Here is a 17,140-nt window from a genome sequence, read left to right on the forward strand (position 1 = left end):
TTACAGTCAGCTTCTCTGCTTGTCTACAATTCCTTCAGAATAGACCTGAGGGAGTTACACTAATAAGAGGGTGTAATAAGAGGGTGTGAGGACAGTTGTTCCTCACAGACACACCTCTTAGTCCCCACTTATCAGGCTGCGAAAGCTAGGGTTACAGCTCGAGGGAGTAATCTGGTTATATCTGACATGTCCCCAGCCCTGAGCTCCCCACACCTACCACCATTTCTGTCCTCTGCTCTGTTTAGCAACGCTGAATACATAAACGTCACACAGTCAGTCAGTCATTCCGTAAGTTTAATGAGCACCTCTGGTAGGGCAGACAACCAGGACGGGGCGACAGAGGTACAGGACACAGACTCTGTCCTGAAAGTAGGGCAGTTTGGGGATGACTAGCAATAACATTCTCAGGACATGTCAGCTGGCATATACTCATGTTTTTAACATAATACTCATGTTTTAATGCTCCCCAAGAATATATGTGTCAGTGCAACGTGATACCTTTGGAGAATGGCAGTACCAAGTAAAGCTAACATGGTCCTTGGAAGAATATCGTGCTGATGTCCTCCCCACGTAATCTGTTGTTTGTGCTCATCAGGAAAGCCTGCCAGACTTTTCTGCAAAAATTCACACTAGGTCACACCCATACTAATAAGGAAAATGAATAGTCAGAGGCACAAGATGGATCAGGTCCCTCTTGCCCCTTAAGACATTTGTGTGGCTCTTTAGCTTGCAACATTTGTGGAAGTGGGGCAACTATGTGGGGACCTCTTAAAGAGAAAAGTCCCCGTGAAAATGTCCCTTCTGACATTCATGTATTCAATTCTTGGATCAGCCTGGCCAGTTAAAGAGGTGAGCTTTGTTCTGTAATACTCAATATGTTTTCTTCATTAGAACAGTTCAGAAAATAAGCGGAGATGCCAGTTTTATCTTTAAAATGACTTCATTTCTTATAAATTGATTTCAAATACATTCTAGTCTAAGCCTGGCCACTCTGGTGACCTCCCTAGGACCATTTCCTTATTTGTAAAATAAGCATATTTATAATCTCTGCATTCCTGCTTAGTTAACAACAAGAGCAACAACAACAAAACCCAGATAAGATTCTAAGTAGCAAAGTGGCCTGATCAGTTGCGCTGGTGGGAATCACATTCCTAATCACACAGTTAGGAAGCAGTTTGCGCCCTCCAGCATTTGGTAATATATATACCGTTTACTGGTGGGAGAGGCACTGGCCGCTCTTTGTCTTTCAGTGACTGATGCAAATTCTCTACTCTCCCAAAGCTCAGCTCCCTGGGAGAGAAGTCTGGAGACTGTGCACTGTGCACTGTGAGGTCCAAAAGGTGGCAGCAGGCTTTATCTCTGATGGCTGGCATCTTGCTGCCTTTGCTGAACCGGTTCCTGTGGGCCTCCCCATTGCTCTAAGGCAGGAGTGTGTGTCCTTCAACTGTGGTGCTCAGCCACTGCACCAGGCGCCTTTCAGATGCATAGCTGCTGGAGGAGGACCAACCCTTGATACGGGGGTGCTGGAAAGGGAAGAGGGTGGTCCCTTTAAACGATACAGAAGCGGGGAAGGGAAGTGCTGGGTAGAGGAGGGCGTGGTCCCTGGCTAAGGCTCCACCCCATGGACCTGGGTGAGGACAGGCGTTTCTGTTACATTTCCCAAGACCACCCTGGCCGACCTGCCACGCCCTCATCCTGGGCCTATAAAAACCCGCGATGCCAGCAGGCAGACACACAAGCAGCTGGACGTGGAGAGAAACACATCGATGAAAGAAAACAAGCGGCTGGACATCGAGAGACATCAAGGGGAGCATGCTGGCAGAAGAGCACTGGACAGATGCCGGCAGGCCGCAGGCCCTTGACCGGCGGACGGAGGCGGAGTTTGGACGGGGCAGTCTGAGGAGAGCCTGGGCAGTCTGAGGAGAGCCTGGACCGCCAAGTGGCCCAACTCCACAAGGAAAACCATCTCCCTTCTGGCTCCTCCCTTTGACGAGAGCTACTTTTACTCAATAAAACCTTGCACTCATTCTCCAGGCTCACGTGTGATCCAGTTCTTCCAGTACACCAAGGCAGGAAACCCCGGGATACAGAAATACAGAAATATGGAAGGGCATCTAACTGAGCTAATACAAGCTGCCTGCAGACAGCTAAACTTTTACAAGAGCACCGTGTAACACATGCCCACGGAGGCGTCAGGAGCTGTCAACATTCACCCCTAGGCACTGCTGTGGGGTTGGAGCCTCACAACCTGCCCGTCTTCTAGAGGTTTGAGCAGCTGGGCACTGAAAAGGCGAGCCGCACCCTCCATCGCACGCCCTGCCAGGGGGACAGGGGAACTTTTCCGTTTCAGCATCAGGAGAGTCAGCTCAGCCAGCTCGGAAGATCCTGAGAGAAGCGAGTACACGGAGATCGTGCTCTTGCGTCCTGAAGGATCTGTTTGGTGAGAGGAGAAAACAGTGCAGAGAAAAGGCATGAACTTTCAAATCCGAGTCAGTTTTGAATCCCATCTCTGCAACTTAGTAATTGGACAATTTATTTAACATCTCTATACCTCAGTTTTCTCATCTGCAAAATGGGGATAATAAGTACCACCTCCCAGGATCTTGTTATGAGGATTACATGAGATGATGTCTATAAAACTTCCTGGCGTTATGAGTCCCTCCCTGCCTCCCTCCCTTCCTCCCTTCCTCCCTTCCTCCCTTCTTCTCTCCCTTTCTTCCTTTTTCCCTCCTCCCTTTCTTCCTGTGAAACAAAATTTAGCATCACTCCCCACATATTCTGAAAAATGAAATATAACAAAAATACTAAACCCTATAGATGAGCCCTTCCTGTGTATGAAACATTTCAAATTCCTTCATCAAAAGGAATGCAGTTTCACTGTCCCTATACATGGAATAGTGTTGGGGTGGTACTTCGGGTTCATGCACTGGAACAGACAATGGAGGTATAAAAATGAATGGAATGATCGATCGTTAAGCACAATGCAAAGGAACACAGAAGCAGATAATTTCAAAGGCATGATGGATTTTGGGGGAAGACGGTGGAGTGCCCTGCCTGACTTGGAGTAGGAGCTGGGAGAATGGGGTTCTGGTGTTACTCTTCCGGAGAAAGTGATGTCTTTTGTAGAAAACAAATTTCTGAACTTTCAAGATATGTCAACTAAGTATCAACAAAATTGATTTAGAAATGATTAGTGGTGGATTCAATAGGAATAAGGATTTGCTCTGTATAAGGTCTCCTGACAAACAGCTCCTGGGTGTCTACTCGTGAAACTGCACAGTTGTGCAGATACAATGTATAAAAATGAATAAGAAATGACCCGGGCGGGGCGCGGTGGCTCACGCCTGTAATCCCAGCACTTTGGGAGGCCAAGGCAGGCGGATCACGAGGTCAGGAGATGGAGACCATCCTGGCTAACACTGTGAAACCCCATCTCTACTAAAAATACAAAAAATTAGCCGGGCGTTGTGGCGGGTGCCTGTAGTCCCAGCTACTCAGGAGGCTGAGGCAGGAGAATGGTGTGAACCCGGGAGGCGGAGCTTGCAGTGAGCCGAGATCGCGCCACCGCACCCCAGCCTGGGCAACTGAGTGAGACTCTGTCTCAAAAAAAAAAAAAGAAAGAAAGAAAGAAAGAAATGACCCGTTCTCCAAGGAGCTTGCATTCTAATAAGCAAGTAAAAAACACTATGATCAGCATAGCTGATTCTTTGCTAGAAGTGCATAAAAAGTATATTGAAACTGAGTGGCTTCTCATTTGTAAAGTTCTAGTTTTCAGCCACTACATTACTTTAGGGGCCACTCTTTGCAGGTCTGTGTTCCTTTCTTGGCCCTGCATGTAGGTGGTTGGAACCTCAGAATTTGCTCTTGGCTGGGCAGCAACAGCCTATCTCTTTGTAAAGCGTTTTGCAGTAACGCTTATCAGAGAAGTGAGGCACTCATCTTACAGAATTCGCTGGGGAGTGGGTCCAGGCCAGGCAGTGCTGGGGAGGACTTTAGATAGGGCAAAGGAGATGCAGGATCAGAGGCATCTGGTCAAGTTGGCCACCTCCCCCGACTTCTGCATGCTGATTTCTTTTCTTAAGCCTCCTCCCAGAGTCCCAGCCTGATGGTGCTTGAGAGGTGGGCTCCAGATGGAAAGAGGGAAAGGAAACCCAATATTTAGTGAGCATCTATTGCAAGCTAGGCACGATCCATTGAATGGTGACATGGGTTCTGGAGATGGGCACCGTCCCTCTTACAGTTCGGGGAGCTAGGGCTTGGAGAAACCTGTCCCAGGACCCAGTGAGCCTCGGAGCCAAGCCTGAGCTCCACCTGTGCACTCCACAGTCTTTGCACACCTGTGCTTCCTAAACCAGAACACTGCTACTCCTCACCATATGTGCTTAGTGGGGAGCTGGCAGATGAGCGCCAAATCTCAGTTACTTTCTCTTCATTACGGCACATGATATAAACTTCAGTTTTAAACTCTGTCAGATGTGAACATATCACAGAGTAGAACGCAACCTGTATGTGTGTGTTAAGGGTCAAGAGATGGAGGCCATCTGGGCCAACATGGTGAAACCCCATCTCAACTAAAAATGCAAAAATTAGCTGGGCGTGGTGGCGCTCGTCTGTAGTCCCAGTTACTCGGGAGGTTGAGGCAGGAGAATTGCTTGAACCCGGAAGGCGGAGGTTGCAGCGAATCGAGATCATGCCACTGTACTCCACCCTGGCGACAGAGTGAGACTCTGTCTCAAAAATAAAATACAATAAAATAAAACAAAACATGATATTCAAAGACATTTGAAGTTTATTATCAGTCTGTACCCCGTTGTGCCCTTCCCTGCACCCAAAGTACCTGCATCATTCCATCTCCCTGGGAACTCTGAGTCAGAGCCCATTGATTCAGCCTGCCTTGTACATCACAGGATATGCACATATCTGCCGTGATTCACATGGAAAGTGCTTTGATTGAGTGCTGAATGCTGTGATGAGCATTAGAATACAACAGGGATTCAGAGGGCCAGAGGTCTGGAGGGCTGGCAAAGCCAGGGGAGCACCTCTCAGGAGAGGCGGGTGTGGCTGGGTGCAGAGGAGGGGTGACATTCTGAGAACCCTGAATCCTGGAGGTGGTACTCTGGTGTGTAGTGTGTGGACGCCGGGAGGCTGGACAGTAAGGAGGACTGCTGGGGAGGAAATGAACTGCTAATGGCAAGATGGGGATCCATTTGTTAAAGGACATCAGTCTTGGGTTTGCTATGAGACTTTTGCTTGTGGGTTCGTGACACTTTGTGGTGCTGGAAGCAGGAGGTGGGCTGTCAGCACAGGAGAGACTGGAGGGAGGAGGCGGCTGGAAGTCTACAGACTTCTTTTTATTTATTTAATTATTCATTTTTGAGACAGGGTCTTGCTCTGTCACCGAGGCTGGAGTGCAGTGAAGTGATCACAGCTGATTGCAGCCTCGAAATCCTGGGTTCAAGCGATCGTCCCATCTCAGCCTCCTGAGTAGCTGGGACTACAGGTGCATGGCACTAAGCCCAGCTAATTTTTTTTGTATTTTTGGTAGAGACAGGGCCTTACTATGTTGCCCAGGCTGGTCTCAAACTCCAAGGCTCAAAGGATCCTCCTGCCTTGGCCTCCCCAAAGTGCTGAGATTACAGGCATAAGCCGTCACGCCTGGCCTGCTTTTTCAATTTAGCCTAAATTCTGTGGCAGGCCATCTACTTGCTTCATTTTAGTCCCTAAGTCTCGTGCGATTGGTAACTGGCAGCACCACCAGTGTGCAAAGGGCTGAGGAGCTGGGGAGGAGGCGAGGGGTGAGGACTGCACCAGGTGCTAATGTCCACTTCCTGTGGCCTCGGACTGGCAGCTCCCCTCTGGCTCAGCTGTGTGTGGCCGTAGGAGGCTGCAGAGGGGTGGGCAGGCTGGGGCGCCCAGAGCCCACAGTCCGGTGCTTGAGTCTTTGAGACGCTACACAGCAACTTTTCTGAGTCTGATTTTCTGAAAACGTGTAATGTGCATGCTCCAGCTCCACATCAGCAACGACCCCCCTTTCCCCCCCACCCTTTTTTTTTTTTTAAAGGGATAGAAAATAAAAGAAAAGGGATGTTCCCTTTCTGTGGGGTGGCTTGGAAATAGAGCTCAGAGCTATGGTCTCTTAAGATCCATTAACAAACAGATGCTGGCGCATCTGAGCAGAAGAGTTCTGATTTCACTTTGGGTTCTCAGTGACACATTGTAAGGAGAAACAGACGCAGAGAGGAACAGGCAGAGGCACACAGCAGACGCTACACAGGCCTCGGGTTTGTGGAAAAGATGCCTGAACGCTGCTCTGTTGTGGGTACGTGCCCTGAGCCCTCCTCGCACAGACCAGGAGTCAGGGTGAGAGGCACAGGGAAGCAGGGAGAGAGAGAGAGGAGGGGAGCATGGGAAGCATGGGACAGGGAGAGGGAAGGTTTAGAGAGGGGGAAGGGAGAGTTGTAGGCGGGAATGGGTGGGATGCAGAGAGAGAAAGTGCAGATAAAAACAAAAATTGTCCTTTGGCATCTCTTTATTCTCCAGGCAAGTTTGACCTACTTTGTCTCCTCTGTCATCTGCTTTGGTATCTAAATAAGGCTTCCCAGCCACTGAGTTCAGATTACTATCCAGTTATTTGAAGATCTGTTATCTCCTGACAGGGAGATGCTAACTGTCTTCCCATTCTTCACACCCTGCCACACCTCACAGCCCTTGGCCCTCTCCTTTGCTTAACATACACTCATCTGTGTGAGGGCCAGGGACTTGCTGGGTGGCCAGGGAGCCTGCTGCCTCCAACCCACAGAAGCCTATGGACCGTCCTGTTCCTGTTCCCAACCTCGTAGGCCCCAGCAATTACTACTGCCTGCCTTGCTGGAGTTATGGAGAGGCTAGATAGTCTTCAACAGAGAGCATAGTATAATGACCTCCATGTACCCATCCCCAACTCCAGTGCTCAGCTCATGGCCAAGTTTGTTTCCCCACCCCTACTCTTTTGAAATACATTTTATTCAAAATATATTTTATTATTAATTATATCCCATATAGCTCATCACTGATAAATATTTTGATAAGTATTTCTAAATGCTAAAACTCTAAAAAATATAACCACAGTATTATCTCATCTAAAACATTAACAATAACCCCTCAATATCATTCAATTATCCAGTCAATGTTCACATTTCTTTAATTGTCTATTGCTTATTAATTATTTTAAAGTTTCCTTGTTTGAATTGGGATCCATAGAAGGTCTGTGCATTGGGATATGTCTCTTGACTATCTTTTATTCTGTGTAGATACCCGCCCCCCCCAACCCCTCAGAAACTGAATTGTTTCCCCTGTAGACTGCCTATAGGATAAGTTTTGCTGCTGAAATTCCTCTAGGGGTCTTTAATGGGTGCTCTGTTCCTTGTATTCCCAGAACTAGAGGCTTGGTCAGGTGTGTGTCTGCAAGATTGCTTCATGGGTGGTGTGTGTCCTTACTGGGAAGTACACAATGACTATTTGTCTCCCCTTGTGTAATGTTACTAGCTATTGTCGGGCATTGCCTAGGGCCATTCATTTATTTGGATTGCAAAATGATGATATTCTAATTCTTTCTTTTCTTTTCTTTTGAGACAAAATCTCACTCTGTCGCCCAGGCTGGAGTGCAGTGGTGCCATCTCCACTCACTGTAACCTTCAAGCAATTCTTGTGCCTCAGCCTCCCAAGTAGCTGGGATTACAGGCACCCACTACCAGGCCCAGCTAATTTTTGTATTTTCAGTAGAGGCAGGGTTTCACTATGATGGCCAGACAGGTCTTGAACTCCTAACCTCAAGTGATCTGCCCATCTCAGCCTCCCACGGTGCTGGGATTACAAGCACGAGCCACCACATCCGGCCTTCTAATTCTAGCAATCCTTCTTTATCTATTAGCAATGCTGTATATTATAAAGCAAAGCTTCCCTCATCAACTCTTTGGTTACCCTGAGGTCCAGATCTTATAGAAAATAAAGGACAAATGCCTGATTTTTTCCCCTTGATTTACCAGTTCAAAAATAAAAGATTTGATTCCTTAAAATCATCCAAAGGTACCAGATAAGCTGCTGTCATGTTGTGGTGGTGTTTATATTACTGTGAACTTGGGGACTTAAACATATTTGACCTGTTTCAATCCACTGTAATTTTCATCCTTATTAAAAATGTTTGGCCGGGCATGGTGACACACGCCTGTAATCCCAGCACTTTGGGAGGCCGAGGCGGGCAGATCATTTGAGATCAGGAGTTTGAGACCAGCCTGATCTCAATGCAAAAATGCAAAAATTAGCCGGGTGTGGTGGCATGCGCCTGTAATCCAAGCTACTCAGGAGGCTGAGGCTGGAGAATCGCTTGAACCCAGGAGGCGGAGGTAGCAGTGAGCCGAGATAGCACCACTGCACTCCAGCCTGGGTGACAGAGCGAGACTCCATCTCAAAAAAAAATGTTTACATTGTCTTCTTTGGCCTCTTCAAGCTTGGCTCCAAGTCTTGTTTTTTTTTTCTGTTTTCTGTTTTTGTTTTTTTGAGATGGAGTCTTGCTCTGTCACCAGGCTGGAGTGCAGTGGTGCAGTGGCACAATCTTGACTAACTGCAACCTCCACCTTCTGGGTTCAAGCAATTCTCCTGCCTCAGCCTCCCCAGTAGCTAATCTACTGTAGCGCCACCACGCCCTGGTAATTTTTGTATTTTTTTAGCAGAGATGAGGTTCCACTATGCTGTGTCAGGATGGCTTGGCTCCAAGTCTTTTGGTGCCACCGGAATAGCCTTGAGAGCTTGCTTGCTTTCTGGTGTGAGAAAATATGGTACTTTTTCTGCCCCAGACATGCAATGGGCTGTTTCTCCAAGGACTCCTGGTTGTGTTTCATGGGAAATGCTGCGTAGGGATCATGATCTGGGTACCGGGAGTGTTAATGATCCCCAGGGGGATCATGGTTTCTAGGCCTTTTCTGTGAACACATGTAGAAAATATGTGTACTTTATTAAAGATAGAACTCCCCATAAAGTATTATTTTGATACTTCAGTGTAAACCCAGTATTACAAGGACCGTACTTCATCAATCTTACACCCTATCTCCTTACAACCATAGAGAAAAGCTCTCAGAGACGCGAGCACAATTACTCATTTGATTTGCTCCACAAATACACAGACAACAGTCTCAGAACAACAATATCAATGTGCCCATCAGCAACATGACTGAAAACCATGGAAGGCTCTGTTTGCAGCTCTTTTTGTCCTTAGGGTTAGATCGAGACCATCCTGGCCAACATGGTGAAACTCTTCTCTGCTAAAAATACAAAAATACTAAATTTAATTTTAAATACTAAAATTAGCCAGGCGTGGTGAGGTGCACCTGTAATCCTAGCTATTCAGGAGGCTGAGGCAGGAGAATTGCTTCAACCTGGGAGGCAGAGGTTGCAGTGAGCCGAGATGGTGCCACTGCACTCCAGCCTGGTGACAGAGTGAGACTCTGCCTCAAAAAAGAAAAAAAAAGATATTAAGAAAATGTAGATGCTTTAACTAATATATTTGTTATAAATCAAGACTAAGCACTTAGCTTAAGTAAAATAAATATTCAACAGGTAATCCATTGCAGTCTACCTGATTTCAGGACTTATTAAGTAGTCACAATTATCAAGAGTAGGTGGTATCGGTGGAGGGATAGACATCCAGATCAATGGAACAAAATAGAGAACCCAAAGATAGACTCATATGAATATGCACAACTAATTTTTGAAAAAGATGCAGTGGAGGAAGGAAGGATCCCCTTTTCAAAAAGAACCTAACCTGATCCTCACACCTTAATACAAAAATTAACTTTAAATGAGTGACATACAGAAATGCAAAATGTAGAACCGTGAAATTTTTAGAATGGCTAAAATTAAAAACAGTGACAAAATCAGACATGGTAGCTCATACCTGTAACCCCAGAACTGTGGGAGGCTGAGACGGGAAGATGACTTTAGTCTAGCAGTTTGCGACCAGCCTGGGCAACACAGTGAGACCCCATCTCTACAAAAAAAAGAAAAGTACAAAAATTAGCTGGCCATAGTGGCCGGTGCCTATAGTCCCAGCTACTCAGGAGGCTGAGATTTGAGAATTGCTTGAGTCCAGGAGTTTGAGGCTGCAGTAAGCTGTGATTTCACTGCTGCGCTTCAGCCTGGGCAACAAGAGAGACTGTCTCAAAAAATAAATTAACGAACTAACTAACTAACTAAATGAATGAATAAATGTGGCAGCACCAAATGCTGGCAAACATGCAGAGGAGCTGGATCACTTACACACTGCTGAGGGCATGTAAAACGATGCCACCAGTGTAGGAAACATTTTGGCAGTTTCTTTAAAAACTAAATATGCAATTACTGCATGATCCAGCAATTGCACTCCTGGACATTTATCCCAGAACAAGGAAGATTTATGTCCACAGAAAAACTGGTACACAAATGTTTATAGCAGCTTTGTTCTTAATAACAAAAATTTGCAACCAACATTGATGCCCTTCAGTGGGCGAATGTGTGAGGTTGTGGAACATCTAGACCATGGAATAACAGCAACAAAAAGGAATAGACAGTGAACATACACAACAACGTGCATGAGTCTTCTGGGAATTGTGCTGACTGAAAGAAACCAATCCTGGAAGGTTATATACTATCGGATTCCACTCACATTACGTTCTTGAAATTATAGAAATGGAGAACAGATTAGTGGTTGCTAGAACTTAAGTAGTGGTGGGGACTGGTGGGAAGTGGTATTAATAAAAAGGGCTGCTTTTGGTAAACAACTTAGCTTGCCTATTTGTCATTTTCCCGACTTCACTGGATTTCTACAGTTTATTCTTTGAACACGTGTGTCTTTGATCAAAGGCTAATTTAAGGCTTTGGTCTTAGAAGGCCTGATGAGCAGACTGAGGAAAATTCCTGTTGTCGTCCAAAGGTTCAGGTCAGCCATAATCTTCACAATTAAGGTCTAGAGCAATGAGCAATATGTACACGTGAACATTTTCATGTGTTTCTGTCTTTAATTAATTTTTTTTTAGAAATGAGGTCTTGGTATGTTTCTCAGGCTGATGTCTTTCTAATGCAAGAGTTCTGATTTTTTTGGTCTTCGGACCTCTTTACACGGCCAAAGAGCTTTTGTTTGTGTGGGTTATACATCTACTCCTATTTACCATGAACAGAGGAACATAAAAATAATGATTTGAGACTGGCGTGGTGACTCACACCTGTAATCCCAGCACTTTCGGAGGCCAAAGCGGGTGGATCACTTGAGGTCAGGAGTTCGAGACCAGCCTGGGCAACATGGCGAAACCCCGTCTCTATTAAAAGTACAAAAATTAGCTGGGTGTGGTGGCGCACGTCTGTAATCCCAGCTACTCAGGAGGCTGAGGCACAAGAATCGCTTGAACCCTGGAGGCCGAGATTGCAGTGAGCCAAGATTGTGCCACTCCACTGCAGCCTGGGTGATAGTGAGAGAAAAAAATAAAACTGATTTGTTAATTCACTTAAAATAACAGTAGTAAATCCTTTACATGTCAACATACATATTCTTATCAAAAATAATTATAGTTTTCAAAACAAAACATTAAGTGGAAAGAGTAGCATTGCTTTTCATTTTTGCAAATCTCTTTTTTTTTTTTTTTTTTTTTTTTTTTGAGACGGAGTCTTGCTCTGCCGCCCAGGCTGGGGTGCAGTGGCCGGATCTCAGCTCACTGCAAGCTCCGCCTCCCGGGTTCACGCCATTCTCCTGCCTCAGCCTCCCGAGTAGCTGGGACTACAGGCGCCCGCCACCTCACCCGGCTACTTTTTTGTATTTTTTAGTAGAGAGGGGTTTCACCGTGTTAGCCAGGATGGTCTCGATCTCCTGACCTCGTGATCCGCCCGTCTCGGCCTCCCAAAGTGCTGGGATTACAGGCTTGAGCCACCGCGCCCGGCCGCAAATCTCTTTAGTGTCTTGCTTTGTAGTTTGCAAATCCCTTTAACAGCTGGCTCTCACGTGTGTTTCCATTTGTTGTAATAGGCTGTTGAGCTGCAGGATATTAAGAACACCTAGCATCACTAGATACGCTGCTGGGAAAGGGAGAAGCCTGGGGACCTCTGAAAGTGTCTTGGGTCTCCCAGGGATCCTTGGACCACACTTAGAGAATGGCTGATCTAGCGGATTTCCTCAGGTTTGGTTTAATCTTCTTTCCTCTAGGTTGCAGTAGATATGCAAAGCTGGACTTTTTTATTCTAGTCTTTGGGCAATGCGGTCTTTTTAAAAAATTTGGGGAATAGTCAACTGAAAATGGGATAATGAGGGAACAGAGCGTCTCCAGAAGGCTTTTCTTCGGAGGAGGCGGTGAAGTTTTTTTTTTTTTCTTATAAACAAGACTCTGAAGACAAGGTCTGCCTGCGCTCAGGAGGCTCCAGCATTTGGCGGGACTGAACAATGCTCTGAAACTAGCCCGGCCGCGGAGGACGCCCAGGTGATCCAGTCCTGGGAAAACGGGGAGTTTTAAGCAGCTGTGTAAAAGTAGCGTCTATCATGGCTTTCCTTTTAACGAGATTAGTCTTGCTTTTCCCCTCCTCTTTATTTCACTGTCTGCGGGCCACCTCTTGGCTCTCATGGTAATGTGATTAGCTGGCCTGTGGCCCACACCGAGACCACTGTCACAAAGATCTCTGCTTACTTGAGTGCACCTCACTCCTGAATGCAACATCTTGTGTTTATAGTCGCAGGGGGTATTGTTAACTCTGGGATTCAAATAGAATGGGATATTTACGACACCCTCCTACCTCCCCCACCACCATAAAAGTTGATTCAGGGAGACATTTAGGGAAGAAATAGACAGAAGACAGATGTGTTGCCTTCCCCAGATGCTGAGGAGCCTCAATTGTTCTGCTTATGTAATGACTTTTTATGGCTGCTTGCAAATGCCTCTTTTGACTTTTAAAAAGGTGCCAAAGTCAAATATAGGTAGTTACTGAGAACGTTTTAGTAATCTCACCGGACACTCCAGCTAGCTCAAAACCCTCCATCAGAGGATATATAATAAGCATACATCCCTTTCCCACTTCATGGATATAACTGTGGTTTCCTCCTGTTTATATTTAAGACTGTGTGTGTAGCTACAAAAAGCGATAGCATCTTACTTGGACAATGAACGTTTTTCCATAAATCCTTAATGGTTCAATAATTGTTTTAAAGGCAATTTATATAATTACAGCAAGAAGAAAATGAAATTAATGGAGATTGGGGACCTCTACTTATTTTCTTTTAATGCAAATCAATACATCCAGTTATCTCTGAAGGACAAATTTGATTTCAGTGATTTTGATAATTTAGGTTAAATTGAACAGGAAAATGTCCAGGACAGTGAGAGTTTTCCTGTCCACAATGCTGTATTTTCATCGGCTTTTGGCCTCTCACTTTAGAGACGTTCTGCTCAAACACTCTCCCACTAGATGTGATCCCAGCACACGGGTCAGCATTGTGCACCTCAGCCTTGACTTGGGAGGGATGTGTAGGAGGGTACTGGGTGCTCCACAGACCTGCGTCCATCGTTACTTCTCTCCTTCAGAGCCTGCAGCTGAGAAGCAAAGCCATAACTGAGAGAAAAATGGCAAGACGGGGCAGAGTGCTGGAGAACACGCTTCCCAAGAACAGAGATCACTGTCCGCCTGTAAGCCCAGTGCAAATGTCTTCTCACCTTTGAACAGTAATGGTAAATGTTTAACAACTAGCTCTTTGGGGAGAAAAAGAATAAGCCCTGCTTTGTCGTGTTTGCCATTCCTGTGGTGTAAACGTTCCCCCGTGGCTGATTTCAAGCCACCACCGTGACGTTGCTGAACCTGGGGTTGGGAAGAGATGTGGGCACTGGTTCTCTGCATACACTTCTGCTTTTTTCTGCTTAAATCATGGGTTTGATACCTACACGCTTGTTCTTTCAGGGAGACTGTAAGCATGGTGAAGGCAAAGGGAGTGTCCTCTAGTCCCTGCATCATTCACAGTGCCAGGCACAGTGCCCCAGAATACAAAGTCCCCCATAAATTGTCACTCAATTGCATCACTATACTACTTTTATCGTTGCAGTTGTTAGTATTGTTAGTTAATATTTATTGACTAAAATTTACTTTTGTTTATTTGTTGGTTTTTGAGGCAAGAGTCTCACTCTGTTGCCCAGACTGGAGTGCAGTGGTGCGATCTCTGCTCACCTCAACCTCTGCCTCCTGGGTTCAAGCGATTCTCATGCCTCAGCCACCTGAATAGCTGGGATTACAGGTGTGTGCCATCATGCCAGGGTCATTTTTTTTTTTTTTTGTATTTTTAATAGAGACAGAGTTTCGCCATGTTGGCCAGGCTGGTGTTGAATTCCTGACCTCAAGTAATCCACCGACCTTGACCTAACAAAGCGTTGGGATTACAGGCTTGAGCCACCGTACCCAGGCTAAAACGTATTCTTATAAGAGCTTCACTTGTATTATTTCATTTGGTGATGACAACATAAGCATGTATTAGAGAGAATTAATATGTTGGTTGAAAGAATTGAAGAGTTGCTATCAGAGTTGTCCTCATTCGATGTCTGGAAACCAGGAAAGAATGTTTATTTATGTTCTCACCTCGTCTCCTTTTGCTCTTCCCTGCTTCCCAGAGCACTTCTTCCTCCCTGTTCTCTTTCCTCTTCCCACCCATTGCTTGTCCTCTGTTTTTAATTTTTGTGTATATACAAATATTTGCAAATAATTCTCAATCATTCGAGTGAAAACATTTTTCTTTATTCCACTTACAATGATCAACATCATCCCCTTGCAAAAACAAATCTTTTGTGTGTTTCCCTTATCAAGTAGTTAGGGGAATCCAAATATCTTCTCAAATCAAACCTTATAACCCTCCTGACGTTGCAGCCCCAGAACGCCAGACAAAGCGTGAGCCAGAAAGGGCAGATGACAGGACCATGTTTTTTTCAGGCCTTTGCCAACCTGTGAAGGTTCTCTGGACAGTGCTCTGAAGGGGACTCGAAGGTTCAGTGACCCAGGAGCCCAGAGACTTGAGTATCATTTCAGCTCAACTACAGAATTACGTAACTTTGGGCAAATCATTTCCCCCATATTCATTCAACATTGGAAAAACTTCCATGTTCTAATTTATGTATCAATCACTTGGGAATAACAACACATTTTCTTATAGGTCTTCTTCCTTTCGTCGAGTTCAAATATATGAGTTTGTGCTTTAAAAGCATGAGGTGCAGCATATGCCCACGTCCACAGAATGTGAGAGCCTCATATTAGATATTGTACACACATTGAGATGAAGTATTATTCTTTGCACTTTAGACAAGAAAGTGTAAAATATATGGCTGATATAGACATATAGGTATTTTACTATACTGATCCAAACTTGTAAAATACTTCTGATTAGCATCGAGAGTATTTATTAAATATCCAGTTTTCACTTTCGTGGTGTGCTGGGCCCAGCAGCAAAGGTGACAATTTGTCTTTGAGTACAGTGAGGAGCCATGTGGCCAAAAGTGGAAACGCATTTGGCTGAACCTATGACTAATGTCCTAGGAGATGCTGTCAGTGCCAGCTCCTGTAGGTGACTACATTGCCCCACATTTCTGGATTGGGCAAATGTGACAGAAATGTCCAGTTTCTATTAAAGTTTTGTCCTGTGCTTTTGTCAATTTAGGCTGATGTTGCTATAACATCTAACTTTATCCTCAGATATTGAAATTTGGTCAATATATAGATGGGACTATTTAAACAAGATTTTTATTTCAACTACTTTAGTCACCTGCCCATATGTATTTTTGGCATACATCCAGAGAATCATTTTCTACTTTGGGTTAAGCACTATTTAGTCAATAACTTGTTGAATGAATGATGTTCTAGATTCACAGCTAGTCTCCTCAAAATGCTGCTGTGAGAGCTGTCATTTTATTCAGGAAGGAGGTCTGGGAAGGGGTCATGTCTCATCCTCCTCATCCACTAGTCTCAGGACTTCCAGTTTTTAAGACAAATGTACTCATTGTGGCCCAACAGGAGACACCTGCCTAAGCTCGTAAAAGAGTCTCGTTCAAACAACCAGTTTTATATTCTTGGGCCATTGGAGAACTCTGCCCCCACCTGGGCTGGTGCAGGGATGAAGGACTGAAGCATATTCCAGATAAAGCATGTTCACATGTCTTGTCTTACTGGGCTCACAGCCTCTCCAGAAACAGGGGAGAAGTGACTGTCCTGTTAGGATACCCATAAAACACACATGGGTAGGGAGGTGCAGAGGAAGCAGACCCCAGAAAGCAGGATTCAGTGAGCCACTGGGAGGTGTAGGCAAATCGCAAAACCCATCAGTCCATTGCTCCCTGCCCCCTGGTCACTACCAAAATGAGTCAAATTGAGAGCTAGGCTTACTGGAAACAAAGGAACATTTAAAACTCATCAAGGAAGCCCAGCCGGCAAGAAATGCAGAAGCAGCTCAAAAACCAAAATGCATTTCCTATTAAAAGACCTTTTCCTTAAAGCAGTTGTGTCAAGGCGCCATCTGGGCACAAAGACACGAATCTATTTGGAAGTACACGAAGGCTATCAGTGTCGACGTTATTCAGACTGTAAGTGATAGTTCCATTCCTGCCAGTGCTGTCTGCATTCTTCCTAAAGCAAACTGGTGGATCTCAAAAGGTTGCCATTTTCCCTGACTTAAAGAAAGGAAGTTAGGCCTCTGCCCACTTTGTTCAGGCTTCTTAAGTCAAGAATTGTTTGTTTGTTTGTTGTTCAACTTATTAAATATTATTGAATAGATGGTGCTTATTTAAATATATTTTTTCTGTAGCGCTTTCCAAAGGGCAGATTTTAGCACTCAAAACTTCAAGATGGCTTCCAAATTTATAAGCATTTTTCTCACAAGGAGATCCCAGATGAGAGCTCCTCTGAGAAAAGAATAGTTTCAAAGTCTATATGAATTGGAACCTGGGACAGGTCAGAAACAGCCCTTAATGGAAGCAGGGCAAGGAAACAGGGCCCATCCACCTCCAGCACCCTCACTCATTCCAACAAAGCAAAAGATGGAGGGAATATTTTGGCTTATTTCTAAATGAATGGATCCTTTTTGAAAGAAATTCAGATCCATTGTCATTAAAAATCAGATAACATGGGC

The 17,140-nt window shown here is 45.1% G+C and overlaps 2 long non-coding RNA genes across 2 annotated transcripts; one reads left to right on the plus strand and one right to left on the minus strand.

Annotated features, from left to right (window-relative positions):
• Positions 1-276: 276 nt before the first annotated feature.
• LOC135968075 (uncharacterized) lies at positions 277-13,672 on the minus strand. Its single transcript, XR_010582520.2, has 3 exons — positions 13,540-13,672; positions 9,929-10,021; positions 277-2,433 (listed from the first exon to the last, which is right to left on the minus strand). It is a non-coding gene; the product is annotated as an uncharacterized lncRNA (long non-coding RNA).
• On the plus strand, positions 12,070-13,706 carry LOC141408952 (uncharacterized). Its single transcript, XR_012426771.1, has 3 exons — positions 12,070-12,176; positions 12,378-12,473; positions 13,569-13,706. It is a non-coding gene; the product is annotated as an uncharacterized lncRNA (long non-coding RNA).
• The last annotated feature ends 3,434 nt before the right edge of the window (positions 13,707-17,140 follow it).

Source organism: Macaca fascicularis, chromosome 17 (assembly GCF_037993035.2).
Source record: "Macaca fascicularis isolate 582-1 chromosome 17, T2T-MFA8v1.1".
In the NCBI taxonomy this organism is placed as follows: Eukaryota; Metazoa; Chordata; class Mammalia; order Primates; family Cercopithecidae; genus Macaca; species Macaca fascicularis.